We start from the raw sequence: 15028 nt of genomic DNA, 5'->3' as shown, positions 1-15028 counted from the left end.
GCCATAAGCGCAAGAACCCTGATGACCAGAAGAGTGGCGGATCCGAGATGGTCGCCATGGCGTTTCAACGCGGAGGTCCAGGAGGCGGAAGAGGACGCGGACGCGGAGGCGGAGCCGGCAGGCGTCAGCCGCATACCTCCGAGGTCACTGCTGCCGGATCCCGCGCACCGCAAACCTATGAGGAGTACAGAGACATGCCCTGCCTGGCCCATCTGGATCCGGTTACAGGGAAGTCCACTCATACCAACCGCAACTGCAAGTGGGTCAATGATCTAAAGAACGACCCGGAGGCCGGATACAAGCGCGCCCGGAAGCACCGCCCTCGCGGAAAAGGTGGCAAGGGCAAGAACAAGGACAAGGAGGACGATAGTTCCGAGGCGATGGATGAGGATGATAACTCGCCGGATCCCAAGGCAGGATCCGCAGGAAAATCCAACCCATTCGACAAAAAGAGCGTGGGGGCTTACCACACTTTCCTCGGAACCCCAACGATGCGCGCCTCCAAGTCAGCTACCGGATCCTGAACGCCATAGTTCCGGGCTGTGCCGCAAGACGTCGTGGTCGGAAATCCCGTGCACATTTGATCGGAAGGATCATCCCGCAATTGTGCCGAAGGAATGCTACGCCTTGGTTGTAAGTCCCCGCATCGATGGGTATGACTTCTCCAAGTGCCTCATGGATGGTGGAGCTAGCCTGAACATCATGTACCTGGAGACTCTAGAGCGGATGAACCTCACCAAGGAACAGCTCAAACACAGCACCACTGAGTTTCATGGCGTGGTTCCGGGTAAGAAGGCGAACTCCCTCGGCAGCATCACACTTCCCGTGGCTTTTGGCGATGTTCATAATTTCCGCGAAGAGAAGATCACGTTTGAAGTTGTGCCCTTCAAGAGCTCCTACCACGTCATCTTCGGCAGGCCCACCTACCACAAGTTCCACGCAAGAGCGTGCTACATCTACAACAAGCTCAAGATTCCGGGTCCTAAAGGTATGATTACCGTATCCGGAGACTACAAAAAAGCTCATGAGTGCGAGTTAGGCGAAGCCGCCTTCGCAGAGTCTGTGATATCCGGAGAAGAGCTGAAAGGCTACGAGCCGCGGTGGATCCGGCGAGATGCAGACCACCAAGAAGCAAATCTCCGAGCGTAAAACCTCCTTCAAGCCCGCGATAGAAACCAAGAAGCATGACCTCATCCCAGGTGACCCTTCCAAGCAGGTTTCGGTCGGAGCCAACATGGACCCCAAATAGGAAAGCGCGCTCGTCGAGTTCCTCCGCGCTAACATGGATATCTTCGCATGGCAACCTTCTGACATGTCCGGAGTACCTAGGGAACTCGCCGAGCACTACCTCAACATAAATCCGGGGGCCAAACCAGTGAAGCAAGCTATGCGACGCTTTGGAGATAAGAAGCGCCGCGCCATAGGAATGGAACTAGCAAGGTTACTAGAAGCAGGTTTTGTAATAGAAGTTATCCATACCGATTGGGTCGCGAATCCCGTCCTTGTACCCAAAAAGAACACTGAAATACTAAGAATGTGCATCGATTACTCTGGCTTGAACAAACATTGCCCGAAGGATCCGTTCCCCTTGCCGCGCATTGACCAAGTCATTGATTCGACGGCGGGGGCGGAACTTCTGTGTTTTCTTGATGCGTATTCCGGGTATCATCAGATCCGGATGAAGGAATCCGACCAAAAGGCGACTTCATTCATTACCCCCTTTGGTACTTACTGCTATGTTACTATGCCTTTTGGTTTGAAAAATGCAGGTGCTACTTACCAACGTACGATGCAGCGGTGCCTGAAGGACCAATTTGGCCGGAACGTGCACGCTTACGTCGACGACATCGCGGTCATGACCCGGAAAGGATCCGACTTGATCAGCGATCTCACAGAAACCTTCGACAACCTCCGCAGGTACAAGATGATGTTGAATCCGCTGAAGTGCGTCTTTGGCGTGCCAGTAGGAAAACTCCTTGGCTTCATAGTCTCTCACGGAGGCATTGAGGTTAACCCGGAAAAGATCAAGGCAATCCTGTGCATCAAAAGGCCAACTTGTCTCAAAGATGTGCAACGACTAACGGTTGTGTTGCAGCAATCGATAGGTTTGTCAGCCGTCTTGGCGAGAAGGCACTACCTCTGTACAAGCTGCTGAAGAAAACAGACAAGTTTGTCTGGGACGACGCAGCTGATGCAGCTCTTCGAGGGTTGAAGGAGATACTCACCTCCCCGCCTATCTTGGCAGCTCCAGTAGAGTCAGAGCCAATGCTCCTTTATCTGGCAGCTACCAACAAAGTCGTCAGCCTCGTCATCGTGGTGGAGCGAAAGGAAGAAGGTCATGAATATGACGTCCGAGAGACCTGTCTACTACATCGGCGAGGTGTCGACGGAATCAAAACAGAGATATCCTCACTTTCGTAAGCTAGCTTATGGCGTGTTCCTAGGCAGCGGAAGTTGAGGCATTATTTCCAAGAGCATCCAAGAATGTGATCGTGAGCAAGGCTCCGCTGTCAACAATTCTCAACAACGCCGACGCAACAGGACGTACGGCTAAATGGGGCATCGAATTATCCGCCTTCGACATCGCTTACAAGCCAAGGACTGCGGTAAAATCTCAGGTTACGGCAGATTTCGTTGCGAGATTGGACAGAAGCTCCGGATGCAAGTCTGGAGCCGAACCGAAACATGGGTCATGCACTTCGACGGATCCAAGCAGCATCAAGGCTCGGGAGCCGGAGTCACCCTGAAGTCCCCTACCGGAGAAGAATTGCGTATGTTCTGCATCCACTTCGAAGCTACCAACAACATGGCGGAATATGAGGCTCTACTACACGGTCTGCGCATCGCTAAGGAAATAGGGATCAAGCACATCATATGCTGTGGAGATTCCGACCTGGTGGCACAACAAGTAGCCGGAACCTGGAACGCCGAAATTCCGTCATGGCGGCCTACGAGACGAAGTTGACGAGATTGCCAAGAGCTTCCTCGGATACGAAGTCAAGTACGTCGGGAGAGACGATAACACGGCGGCGGACATGCTATCCAAGCTCGGATCCGGCAGAAACCAATTCCGCCCGGCATTTTCTGGAGCATCTCCGGATACCCTCGATTAAGGCGCTAACCCGGAAAACCCAGAGGTGGCGGTGTCTCCGGCTAGGGAAGTGATGGCTATCATTCCGGCCTGGACCCAGCCTTTCTGGACTACCTCATCGATCGAAGTTGCCGAGAGGACGAGGTCCTCGCACGACGAATCGTCGAGCGAGCACGAACCTACACAATAGTTGATGGACAGCTCTACAAACGAAGTGCAGCGGGGGTATTTCTTAAATGCGTCTCCAATCAAGATGGCATTGAAATCCTCGAGAGAGATCCACGCAGGGGACTGCGGGCATCACGCCGCTCCCGGATCACTCGTTGCAAAAGCTTTTCGGTTAGGTTTCTATTGGCTTACAGCTAAAGAAGACGCTGATAAAATAGTCAAGACCTGCCGAGGTTGTCGGTACTACGCTACTCAACCAAACGCTCCAGCCCAAGAGCTGAAGACCATACCTATCACCTGGCCATTTGCGGTGCAGGGGCTTGATATGGTTGGTAAGTTAAAAAAATCATCTCTGGCGGTTTTGAGTACCTCCCGGTCGCTGTTGACAAGTTCAGCAAATGGATCGAGGCTAAGCCGGTGAGAAAAGCCGACGGTGCTACGGCACTAAAATTCGTCTGCAGCCTCGTGATGAGATTCGGCATCCCGCACGGCATAATCACGAGATAATGGCACGAACTTTGCTCAAGGAGAATTGAGGGATTATTGTGAGACAATGGGGATACGGCTGGACCTCGCATCCGTGGCTCATCCACACCAATGGTCGGGTTGAAAGGGCTAACGGCCTAATATTATCGTGAATTAAACCACGCCTTGAAGGACCGCTGCGACGAGCAGCCGGAGCTTGGGCTGATGAGTTGGAGGCTGTTACGTGGAGTTTACGAACTACCCCTAACAGATCAACGGGGTTTACCCCTTTTTCCTGGTATACGGATCCGAAGCCGTACTTCCCTCCGACATCATCCACGATTCACCGCGAGTTTCCGCCTACAATGAAGAAACAGTGACGAGGCAAGACAGCTATCTGTGGACCTGATCGAGGAAGCTCGGAACTTAGCAGATCGAGAGATCCGCCATCTATCAGCAAAAGCTCCGACGTTATCACAGTCGTCGAGTTCGGAAACGCTCCTTTATGGCAGGAGACCTGGTCCTCCGCCTTCGACAGGTGAAAGACCATAAGCTGCAATCTCCATGGGAAGGACCCTTCGTCGTTAGCAAAGTGCTTCACAACGGGTCGTACTACCTTGTCGATTTCCGCGAGTTAAGGGATAGACCTGCTAACTGGCACCGGAAACGCAAGCGTGAGGATCCGGATGACATCTACGATGAAACAGATCGCCCTTGGAATATCGCACAGCTACGTCCTTTCTACACTTAGCATATATTTTCCGAGTTCTAAACTCTGTAATAGTTATACATGGTCAATGAAATAAAGCTTCTGGTTCACTCTTTTGAGTCTTTTACCTCCTTTACTTGTTCATTTTAGATCGTGTATGTTTTTTCCAACTAAAACCGCAGAGCTGGATTTTTTCCGCCTAGGCGTGTATGAAAGTTGTGATTTTCAAAATCGTCCTTTAGGACGTAAGCTTAAGTTTTCTCGATAAAGTTGTTATCTCGTTGCGAACTCGTGGATTCCTAGTAGCGATTTCCGGCACCTATGCCTGGGGGCTTGTTTCCACGGTTATGGACGGACTGCCATTGGGCTTCGCTGCCGCCGGCGAGCGTTTCCGGCTAAGGTTTTCCGGCTCGTGGAAGGTCAAGCGAGCAAGCCGGAAAATAACGAAGTCAGCACTTGCTTTCTGACATAAAACGAAACATGCACACAATATTTAACGGATAGCAGGATAAGTGTTTCCGCCCCATGCATAATTGTTTCGTTCCTAACTACTTAAGAATTTAAAGTCTTATTACAAACCCTCGCTGGGGCCAAAATGATGCATTGCTTTTCCCGCAGGAATAAAAGTTCTCACTCCCCCTTAGCCGGAGAAGTTTTGCCCTCTGGATCTTGTTCCTTGGCGCCTTCGGCCGGAGAAGATACGTCTTCTTCACTTTCCTTTTCTTCGAAGCAGCGGTTGCTGGTCTTGGGTTCTTCTTGGGGCGCATCCTTGGAGCTGGTCCAGGTAAACTCGGCCCGGATTCCGCAGGTCGCGCCCGGGCGTCGAGATCCTTCATAAGTTCCGCTTCTAAGGCCTCGTCGCGCCGAGGACGACCTTGTCGTAGAATTCCTCGTGCCGGATCCTGCGCGCGATGCGGGTGTCGTAGCCGCTCACCGCATCCAGCAGCTCGCCGACGTCCGCATCCGAGGAACGCCCGTGGTCACTTCATCAAGATCAAGACCCGGAGTATGTGCTAGGCACATGGTCAAGGCCATTGCAGCTGCGCCTCGGGCTGAAGATGCTTGTAGATCAATCACCAGCTCCGGCAGAACGTCCATCTTACCAATAAGCTTGCGCACGTCACAAGTGCGGCTCCTTTTGATGTTCAAATTATGGCATATTTTGCGGGCGGCGGAGATGAGATCCTTGCAGTCATCACCCGCGAGTTGCAGTAAGATCGTCTCGTGGGAACAAATTCCGGCGCTGTTCCGGGTACCCAAGCGGCTCTACATAAAAAGATAATCAGGATATAGGCATGCAATTTGAGCGCAAAGTAAAAAAGAATCGGAGCAAATATCTTGACAAGGTTCCGATATCATACCCAAGATGTTCTCATTGAGCAAGTCCCAGTGCTGCTCCGCTGTCTCCATGAATTTCCGGAGTCCGTTCAGCTCCTTTTGCTGCCTCCTGATGGTCTCATTGCTGTCGGCATTCTTTTTCAGCTCCAGCTCGCCCTTCTCCCCGATATGCTCGGAGTTTTCTCCGCCAGCTGCTTTTCGGCCTGCTCCCTCTTAAGTTCCGCCTCCTTTAGCTTCGTTTCCAATTCTTGGTACGAGGAGCGCAGGTTCTCAAGTTCGGTCGAAGCTGTTGCAAGGGAGGAGGATGCGCTATAATAATATACGTTAACAAAGCAAATTTGAAGTCGGAATTTGGTTAATAACGAAGAAGGTGGAAACCAACCTTGGGCGTCTGCCGCTTGTTTAGCCGCTCCGCATTCTCATCCTTCAGGGTCCGGATATTTTCCGCCCGACTCGTAGTAACGCGGCGACTGCAGGGCAATGTTCTTGTGCAGCTCGTAGTGCAGCGCCTGTTGTTCTGTAAAATTTAAACAAAGGCAGGAGTAAAAATTCCGCCCGTAGCGTTGGTTTCTTCTAAAGCATCATTGCCGGAACTTTTCCGCCATAATGCTTGGGGGCTACTGGTCCATTCTAAAAACTTTCCCGAAAGTAATTTTTCTCTAAGCATTTAAGCGCTAACTACTTTTGAGTTTCCGCCTACATGCTTGGGGGCTACCGGGGAGTACCTTTTGCTTGCAGATAAGTTGATCGCAGAATCGGCCAATGTTTTTCTTGAAGTCCTGAATCTCCGATGTCCTGGAATCCGGCTTCCCTGTGCGTTGTTCAGCATGGCGTTGAGCAGGTCTTGTTCAAGTTCCCACTTCTCCGCCTCAGTCAGCTTGTTAAAAAACTTGGTGGCATACGCCTTGGGGGTGGAAGTGGTGTCCGCCGGATCTCCGAAGTTCTTCGGAAAAACGACTATGTCGCCAGCACCCTCTCCAGCCTTCTCGGAAGTGACTTCCGCATCTCCTTGGCCTTGTGTTTCCGCCTCTTCTGGGGCAGGGCGTTTGGCCTTGGGATCTTCTTCCTCCGTGTGCCCGCTGCTAACCGGAATTATCTCCGGTGGAGTGTTTGCGGCAGGCGGGGAGATGGGTCAGCCCGAGGAGGCGACGGTTGAGGAGTTGGGTGGGAAGCGCCTGGAATCGAGTAGAGGGACCAACAATGGAGATTTCTTCATGTACTTCGTGATGGGCTCTGGCTGGTGGTCCGCGTGGCAGCGGTTTTCGGATTCCTGCAAACAAGTGAAAGGGTTTAGACAAGAAATAATTTCGCTAAGTAAAAACCGCATCATGCTCGGAAACTCACGGGGCACCGGGAATGATGGGGCGTGTGCCCTGGCCAGCCGTCGAGAGCATCCGTAGACGCGCACGCTCCGCCTTCCTTGAGTCAAGCGGAGGTGGTTTCGTCGTCTTTGGCTTCTTCGCGGAGGCCTCGCCGCTAGCTCCGGCCCGAGCCGGGAGCCTTGGCGCGGGGACGCTTTGTAGGTCGAGGGGCCGCCTTGCGGGGTGCCCGGTCCTCTTCCTCCTCGTCGTCTTCCGAGCCTCCTCCGCCGTGTCGCTGGTAACGGGGACGCGAATGATGGTGCGGAAGTTGTCCTCCGCCAAAGTATTGAGCTGGAAGGAAAATGAACAGAAGTTAGAGTTATCCTTGTGAAGTTTGAAGCAACGGAAAGAACGAAGCTTACCGGAGGACACTGATCGTTCGTGTAGATATCCTTGAACAGTTCCGGGACCTGTTGGCCCCTCGGAATCTTCACCAGCGTCTTGAATCTTCTTTTCAGAGAGTCAGCCGGAAGATCATGGCGGGTAACCCGGAGAAGATCATCCGCCCGGTGTAAGCGCACATCAACCGCGCGTTGTAGCGAAGGGGCTGGATTCTCCGGTAAACCAGCTAAGTGTAAGCTGGGCTCCGTAAGTCCGTCATGGACTAGCCAGAGATTCTCCGCGCAGCTTTCTCCAAGGTTGGAGTCGTGGCGAGTGGAGGGACGAAGCTCCAGCTTGCAAGTTCTTCCGAGGTTCGTTGACGAACCGGGAAGGCCTTCGTGGACATCCGGAACAGGAGCATTCTTCTCGTAGAACCATCCGGCGTTCCAAAGACGGGACGGACTCGTGTGAATCATGGGGAGGATACATACGATTAGGGCGGAGCATAAACGTCATGCTTCCGCAGTTCACCATTGCTTTGTCCTTAGTTTCTTTCTTCACTCGGAAAAAGAATTGCCACAACTTGACATCTGGCCGGATCCCAAGATGTCCTTCGCAGAGTCACGAAGTTGGACAAGAGAAGGTATGAATTGGGGCAAATGTTGTGGGGCTGGAGCCCGTAGGTGTTGAGGATGGAGAGGAAAAATTCCGAACAAGGGAGTGAAAGTCCGCGTTCCACCCAAGCCTTGGTCATGACAACTTCTCCGCTTCGGCTTGGGGGCGTCGGAGTCACGAACGAAACTCCGGTGTGTGGAGATCATTCCCTCGTTGGAGCTCTCTAAGCTCCACGTCGGTGGTTGCGCAAGGCCACCATTGACCTCGTTCTCCTTCCCGGATCCGGGCCTTGGACTCCCGCTGGTTTTGCGCCTCCTGAACCTTTGCGGGCAGCCGAGCTTGTCCCTCGAGTTCTTCTTGGAGCTCTTGGAGGGTAGGGATCCGGCTTGGAGCGGTCTTTGGAAGATGCGGAAAAAGGTTGAGCTAGTCTGATGTCGGAAACATACGGTGGCAGGAATGATATAGGATCCGGGCATATGGGTTCTATTTGGTTGGGATCCGGGCTACTCGAAGAGCTACCAGTGCAAAGTGACGATTCGAGTGGCATGCTTCCGGCTGCACCCATACGGAGTGTCTGAGTACCCGGATCACTAAGCCTATCTTCTACACTAGGTTGTCTTCTACAAGTCCGGCGTACTTACCGCTAATGGCGCGGTGGTGCGACGGAGCTCCGGCGGAAGATGAGGTCGCCGAACTTGAAGGAAATCGGCCCGCGTGACCACGAATCGGCGGCGGAGTAAGTTTCCCGATCAAACGTGAGAATCTTGGAGCGAGGGAAGCCTTGGTTCGGCGGCACTCGAAGTTCACCGGGGCGAAGTTCGCCGGAATCAAGATCTGGCGGGCGGCGCGGCGCGAGGAGGAAGACGATGTGGTGAGAGGGGGTGAAAGAATGAATTTTTACCGGGCCGCGGGGTATTTATAGGCCGCGCTCGGAGATTCGGGATCCGGATCCAACGGTGGAAACTGAACGGTCGCACCGTTGGATGGATGACACGTGTTTAGGTCAAACGCGGTAAAACGACGTGGAGGTGACTTAACCATGCACTCCCGAAAATTCCGGTTGAAGATTTGCATCTGCGAAACTTTAGCGCGGGAAATGAGGAAGTTGTGCGCGGGAAATACGGAACTTCCGTTGTTAAGCATGATCTGAAGATGAAGGATTTCCGAAACCGTTAGAGTCTTTTAAGATTCCGGGTGATTCTGTGAAGATAAGATTGGCTTTCGTTCAAGCAGGGAGTAACCCGGAAATGTTCTTTGGAACGTCGATGGATGAAGTCCCTCGGGATGGGAGCATTTTCCGGCTATAAGTTGGAAAAAGAAGAAAATGCAAAGTTGGAGCTCTTCAAGTTTCTCCGCGTTACCAACGTTTGCCGGAGATCATGATGGACCAGCAAGACGGAGACTGCAGGGGAAACTCGGAGAACTCTGGGGGCTACTGTTGTGGGTATACTTCATGGGTGTACCATCGACAGTGCCTAGATCCGGCAAGCCCGGGTGGCCCACAGACGGTGATGAGGCATGTGGCCCATCGGGCGGCCCAGTTGCTGTTGATCGTGAAGGAAGAAGTCCAGCCCAGGATCAGCAGGCCGGATCCGTACCGACCTAGGAGTGACCCGGATCCAGGGAGGCCCATGAGGAACCCGGATCCAGTACGACGTGTATGGAAGGCGGATCCGTGACGTGCACGGCAAGATATTGTACCGTAGCTAGGCTATCTGTAATCCGGCTAGGACTCTCCATGTAAACCCTAGATCCGTGCGCCTTTATAAGCCGGATCCCGGGAGCCCTAGAGGCACAACCACAACTCATTGTAACAACGCGAAAGCGCCCAGATAATACCAGACAAGCAGCAGTAGGCCCTGTCATCGTGCAGGTGTTCCGAAGCTGGGTAACTCGCGTACCACCGTCCCGTGTGCACTCCGCCCTATGGCCCCTACTTCTTCTCCCCCTCGTGAGGATCCCTCCTCCGAGGTACCGTCGATTAGGCAACGACAGTACCTCCAGCAGCTGAATCCAATAGGTTCCGCGAAGAAAAATTCAGTCCTGCATAAAAGGTTTGGATGATCATCCAAGTAGTCAGTCCATGGGTTGGGCAATTTTTAACCAAAGATTTCATTCTTTCCCATGCTTGTGCAACATGCTCAGTATCCAATTGTTTAAAATTCATTATGCTACTCCTCAAAGATATAATTTTAGCAGGGGGATAATATCTACCAATAAAAGCATCCTTGCATTTAGTCCATGAATCAATACTATTCTTAGGCAGAGATAGCAACCAATCTTTAGCTCTTCCTCTTAATGAGAAAGGGAACAATTTTAATTTTATAATGTCACCATCTACATCTTTATACTTTTGCATTTCACACAATTCAACAAAATTATTGAGATGGGCAGCAGCATCATCAGAACTAACACCAGAAAATTGCTTTCGCATAACAAGATTTAGTAAAGCAGGTTTAATTTCAAAGAATTCTGCTGTAGTAGCAGGTGGAGCAATAGGTGTGCATAAGAAATCATTATTATTTGTGGTTGTGAAGTCACACAACTTAGTATTTTCAGGAGTACCCATTTTAGCAACAGTAAATAAAGCAAACTAGATAAAGTAAATGCAAGTAACTAATTTTTGTGTGTTTTTGATATAGCAAACAAGATAGCAAATAAAGTAAAACTAGCAACTAATTTTTTTGTATTTTGATTTAGTGCAGCAAACAAAGTAGTAAATAAAACTAAGCAAGACAAAAACAAAGTAAAGAGATTGGGATGTGGAGACTCCCCTTGCAGCGTGTCTTGATCTCCCCGGCAACGGCGCCAGAAAACAGTCTTGATACGCGTACAGCACGCGACCGTTGGGAACCCCAAGAGGAAGGTGTGATGCGTACAGCGGCAAGTTTTCCCTCAGTACGAAACCAAGGTTTAATCGAACCAGTAGGAGCCAAGAAGCATGTTGAAGGTTGATGGCGGCGAGATGTAGTGCGGCGCAACACCAGGGATTCCGGCGCCAACGTGGAACCTGCACAACACAAACCAAGTACTTTGCCCCAACGAAACAGCGAGGTTGTCAATCTCACCGGCTTGCTGTAACAAAGGATTAGATGTATAGTGTGGAAAATGATTGTTTGCAGAAAACAGTAGAACAAAGATGTGCAGTAGATTGTATTTCAGTAAAGAGAATTGGACCGGGGTCCACAGTTCACTAGAGGTGTCTCTCCCATAAGATAAACATCATGTTGGGTGAACAAATTACAGTTGGGCAATTGACAAATAGAGAGGGCATGACCATGCACATACATATTATGATGAGTATAGTGAGATTTAATTGGGCATTACGACAAAGTACATAGACCGCTATCCAGCATGCATCTATGCCTAAAAAGTCCACCTTCAAAGTTATCATCCGAACCCCTCCGGTATTAAGTTGCTAACAACAGACAATTGCATTAAGTATTGCGCGTAATGTAATCAGTAACTACATCCTCGAACATAGCACCAATGTTTTATCCCTAGTGGCAACATCACATCTATAATCTTAGAGATTTCTGTCACTTCCCCAGATTCACGGAGACATGAACCCACTATCGAGCATAAATACCCCCTCTTGGAGTTAAGAGTAAAAACTTGGCCAGAGCCTCTACTAATAACGGAGAGCATGCAAGATCATAAACAACACATAGATATAAATTGATAATCAACATAACAAGTATTCTCTATTCATCGGATCCCAACAAACACAACATATAGAATTACAGATAGATGATCTTGATCATGTTCAGCAGCTCACAAGACCCGACAATTAAGCACAATGGGGAGAAGACAACCATCTAGCTACTGCTATGGACCCATAGTCCAGGGGTGAACTACTCACACATCACTCCGGAGGCGACCATGGCGGCGTAGAGTCCTCCGGGAGATGATTCCCCTCTCCGGCAGGGTGCCGGAGGCGATCTCCTGAATCCCCCGAGATGGGATTGGCGGCGGCGGCGTCTCTGGAAGGTTTTCCGTATCGTGGCTCTCGGTACTGGGAGTTTCGCGACGAAGGCTTTAAGTAGGCGGAAGGGTAGGTCAGGGGGCGACGCGAGGGGCCCAGGAGACAGGGCGGCGCGGCCAAGGTTGGGGCCGCGCCGCCTGCCCTCCTGGCCACCTCGTGGCCCCACTCCGTTGACTCTTCGGTCTTCTGGATGCTTCGTGGCAAAATAGGACCCTGGGCGTTGATTTCGTCCAATTCCGAGAATATTTCCTTACTAGGATTTCTGAAACCAAAAACAGCAGAAAACAACAACTAGCACTTCGGCATCTTGTTAATAGGTTAGTTCCAGAAAATGCATAAACATGATGTAAAGTGTTCATAAAACATGTAGATATCATCAATAATGTGGCATGGAACATAAGAAATTATCGATACGTCGAAGACGTATCACTCTGCATCACAACCTTCTTCAAGGGTGGTGAGCCTTTGCAGAAGAGAACCACCGGAGCTGGTGGGAGGAATTTGAAGGGAGAGCCATCATCATGTACATGTTCTGGACCATCTTGTTGCTGCAAGGAAACAGAGCAAGGTTATAAAGATCATTGTAAGCCACTGCAAGAAAAATTTGTGAGTAGTGGTACCTGTTCTGCAGGGATGTCATATTCAACATCAAGTTGTTTCAGCAACGGTCCCAGAGCTCTTCTGAAGGCATGAGTCTTCCACATTGACCACCAGGTCTCAAAACCATCAGTGGATGAGGTGAAAGAGAGGTTGTGAGGGACTGGGATGGCTAGAGCATCAAAGAAAGAGTAACACCTCTGGCCAGTGAGGACATCATGCAACTCAGCTCTGCTCTCTGTCAAGTGGTGGAGAAAGAAGTGTGGAGACACCTGCCCAAGACCAAACTGCCGGGCTACTACGACCGGCTGATAAGACTCATAACCAGGTTTGATGATCCTGTTTGAGGTGCTCATGCCAACTGGAAGGAAGCAAGGACGGATCATGATGGAATACAAGTGCCGGGTGCTGGGGTCATCGGCAAAGCTGTCTAGCCTGAAGGAGACTGGATTTTCAAAATTTCCAGACTCCTTGTAAGGAAAGAAGAGAGGATTGTCCAGGCCTTGGAAGAAAATCTTGAACCATTCTGATGCTTCCCTGGGGATCAGTTTGCTGCCTGGAAGACTATATAGAGCTTGGCCGTAGCTAGTGCATCGGATCTGCTTCCCATTAGCATCTGGGAAGGTGCAAGTGGCCAAAGGTGGAAAATTTGGGATCTGGTTCTGAAAATACAGCTGAGCCCATAACTGAATAAACCACCAGGGACCTCCTGTTTTGACTGTCTTTTGGGAAAACAGGTTGACAGACATCAGTTGGAGATATCGATAGACCTCTCCAAGGAACAGTTTGCCGATGCCAAGTTGGGTACCTCTGGCAAGTTCATAGGCCAAGGAAAGATAGTTCTTGGTTGGAGCAAGTGAAGGGGCCACATAATACGAAGTGTTCCAACCAGAAATTCAGGAAGGCCGTGTGTTCTTTCTCTGTTACAGGGCCTTTGGTTTTCATGTGGTGTCTAAGGTAGGCACCCCAGTTTGTACACTCTGTTTTGGAGGAGAGTGTGAAAGGAACCTTTGGCAGCATAAAAGCAGAGGGGCTTGGGGATGCAATGTCTAGACCAGTGATCATGGCCACGTCTAGTAGGGTTGGTGTCATGGGGCCATGGCCAAACATGAAGCAGTTCAGAGCATCAGACCAAAAGTAGCCGATGGTTTTCAGAAGGTTTTCATGTTTCTCAAGGGGAGACAGTGATAAGGATAAAGCATCGGCTATTCCTGTGGTTTCCCATTTGGCTTGGTGAGTTTTGGATACTCTATTGTACCATGACACCCAATCTTCAGGAGGGTTAGGCCAGGCTCGTAAGCAGTCGGCCCAAGAGGTTGGATCTAAATTTTGGTTCACGAAGGGAATCCTATTGGCCTCGCAAGAAATCAAATGAGCAGGGCTCTCAATAGAACGGGGGCCAAGACAAAGAGAATTTGGAAGAGAAGGATGCGGTAACATAATGTCTGATACCTAAAATTAATGGTGAAAGAAGGCATTAATTCAGGTGTTCGCTGTTAATTCTAATGCTATGCTCGGATGATAAGGAGCAGTTAAGGATTACCTTCAGGCCAGAGACCGTAGCATTGGCGCTGGATGATTCCGCCATCAGATTCGCTGCGGAGTTGTATCTGCGCGATTGGGATCTGGGATTCGCGTGGCTGTGAGTTGAATCTGTTCGATGGGCGATTTGGGGATCTGAGTTTGCTCCTTCAGACAAGGGTCGCAGGTTACCGTTTGAATAGGCAACTGAGTTGGCCTTAATCGCGCTTTATGGTAAAGGACCGATGTGTTGCCATCGGCTCTTTGAGCGTTGACTTAGTTTGACAATCGGCAAAATTAACTTGAAAATATTCTTCATTGATTGGAGAGGGTTTTTTATAGAGAAGAGCCGATTGCTCACGAAGGAAGAACAAAAGAAAGGTCTACTGACCAATCTACTACTACTAGTCCTATACTAGTAGATGCTAATCTAAGGGCCGTCGCTGCCCTCGTCGTCGCCGTCGTAGCTGCCGTCCGCGCTGCTGCCGGCGAAGTCCTCGTCGCTGCTGCCGTAGCCCTCGGCAGGAGCTTCTTCCTCCTCGTCGTCGTCGTCCTCCGACCCGGCGCGGAAGCGCTTCGCCGGCGGGTACTCGTCGGAGGAGGTGTCATCCTCCTCCTCGTCGGAGGAGGTGAAGTCGTCCCAGGAGAAGAGGTCGTCCTCGCTCTCCGCCTCCAGCTCCCCATCGACGAGGAACTGGAAGTCGTCTTCTCCGTCGGTCAAGGACTTGTCATCCTCGGACCAGACGGAGGAATCATGATCCTCCTTGTCCCACTTCGTTGGGGCGAGGGCCTCGTGCGCCGCCATCGAGTCCCACTCCGACGTCGGCTCACGAGAGGAAGAGGATAGGGAGGAAAGA

The sequence above is a fragment of the Lolium perenne genome, chromosome 3 (assembly GCF_019359855.2).
Source record: "Lolium perenne isolate Kyuss_39 chromosome 3, Kyuss_2.0, whole genome shotgun sequence".
In the NCBI taxonomy this organism is placed as follows: domain Eukaryota; kingdom Viridiplantae; phylum Streptophyta; class Magnoliopsida; order Poales; family Poaceae; genus Lolium; species Lolium perenne.
The sequence above is the reverse complement of the archived record's forward strand: the minus strand, read 5'-3'. Positions refer to the sequence as shown.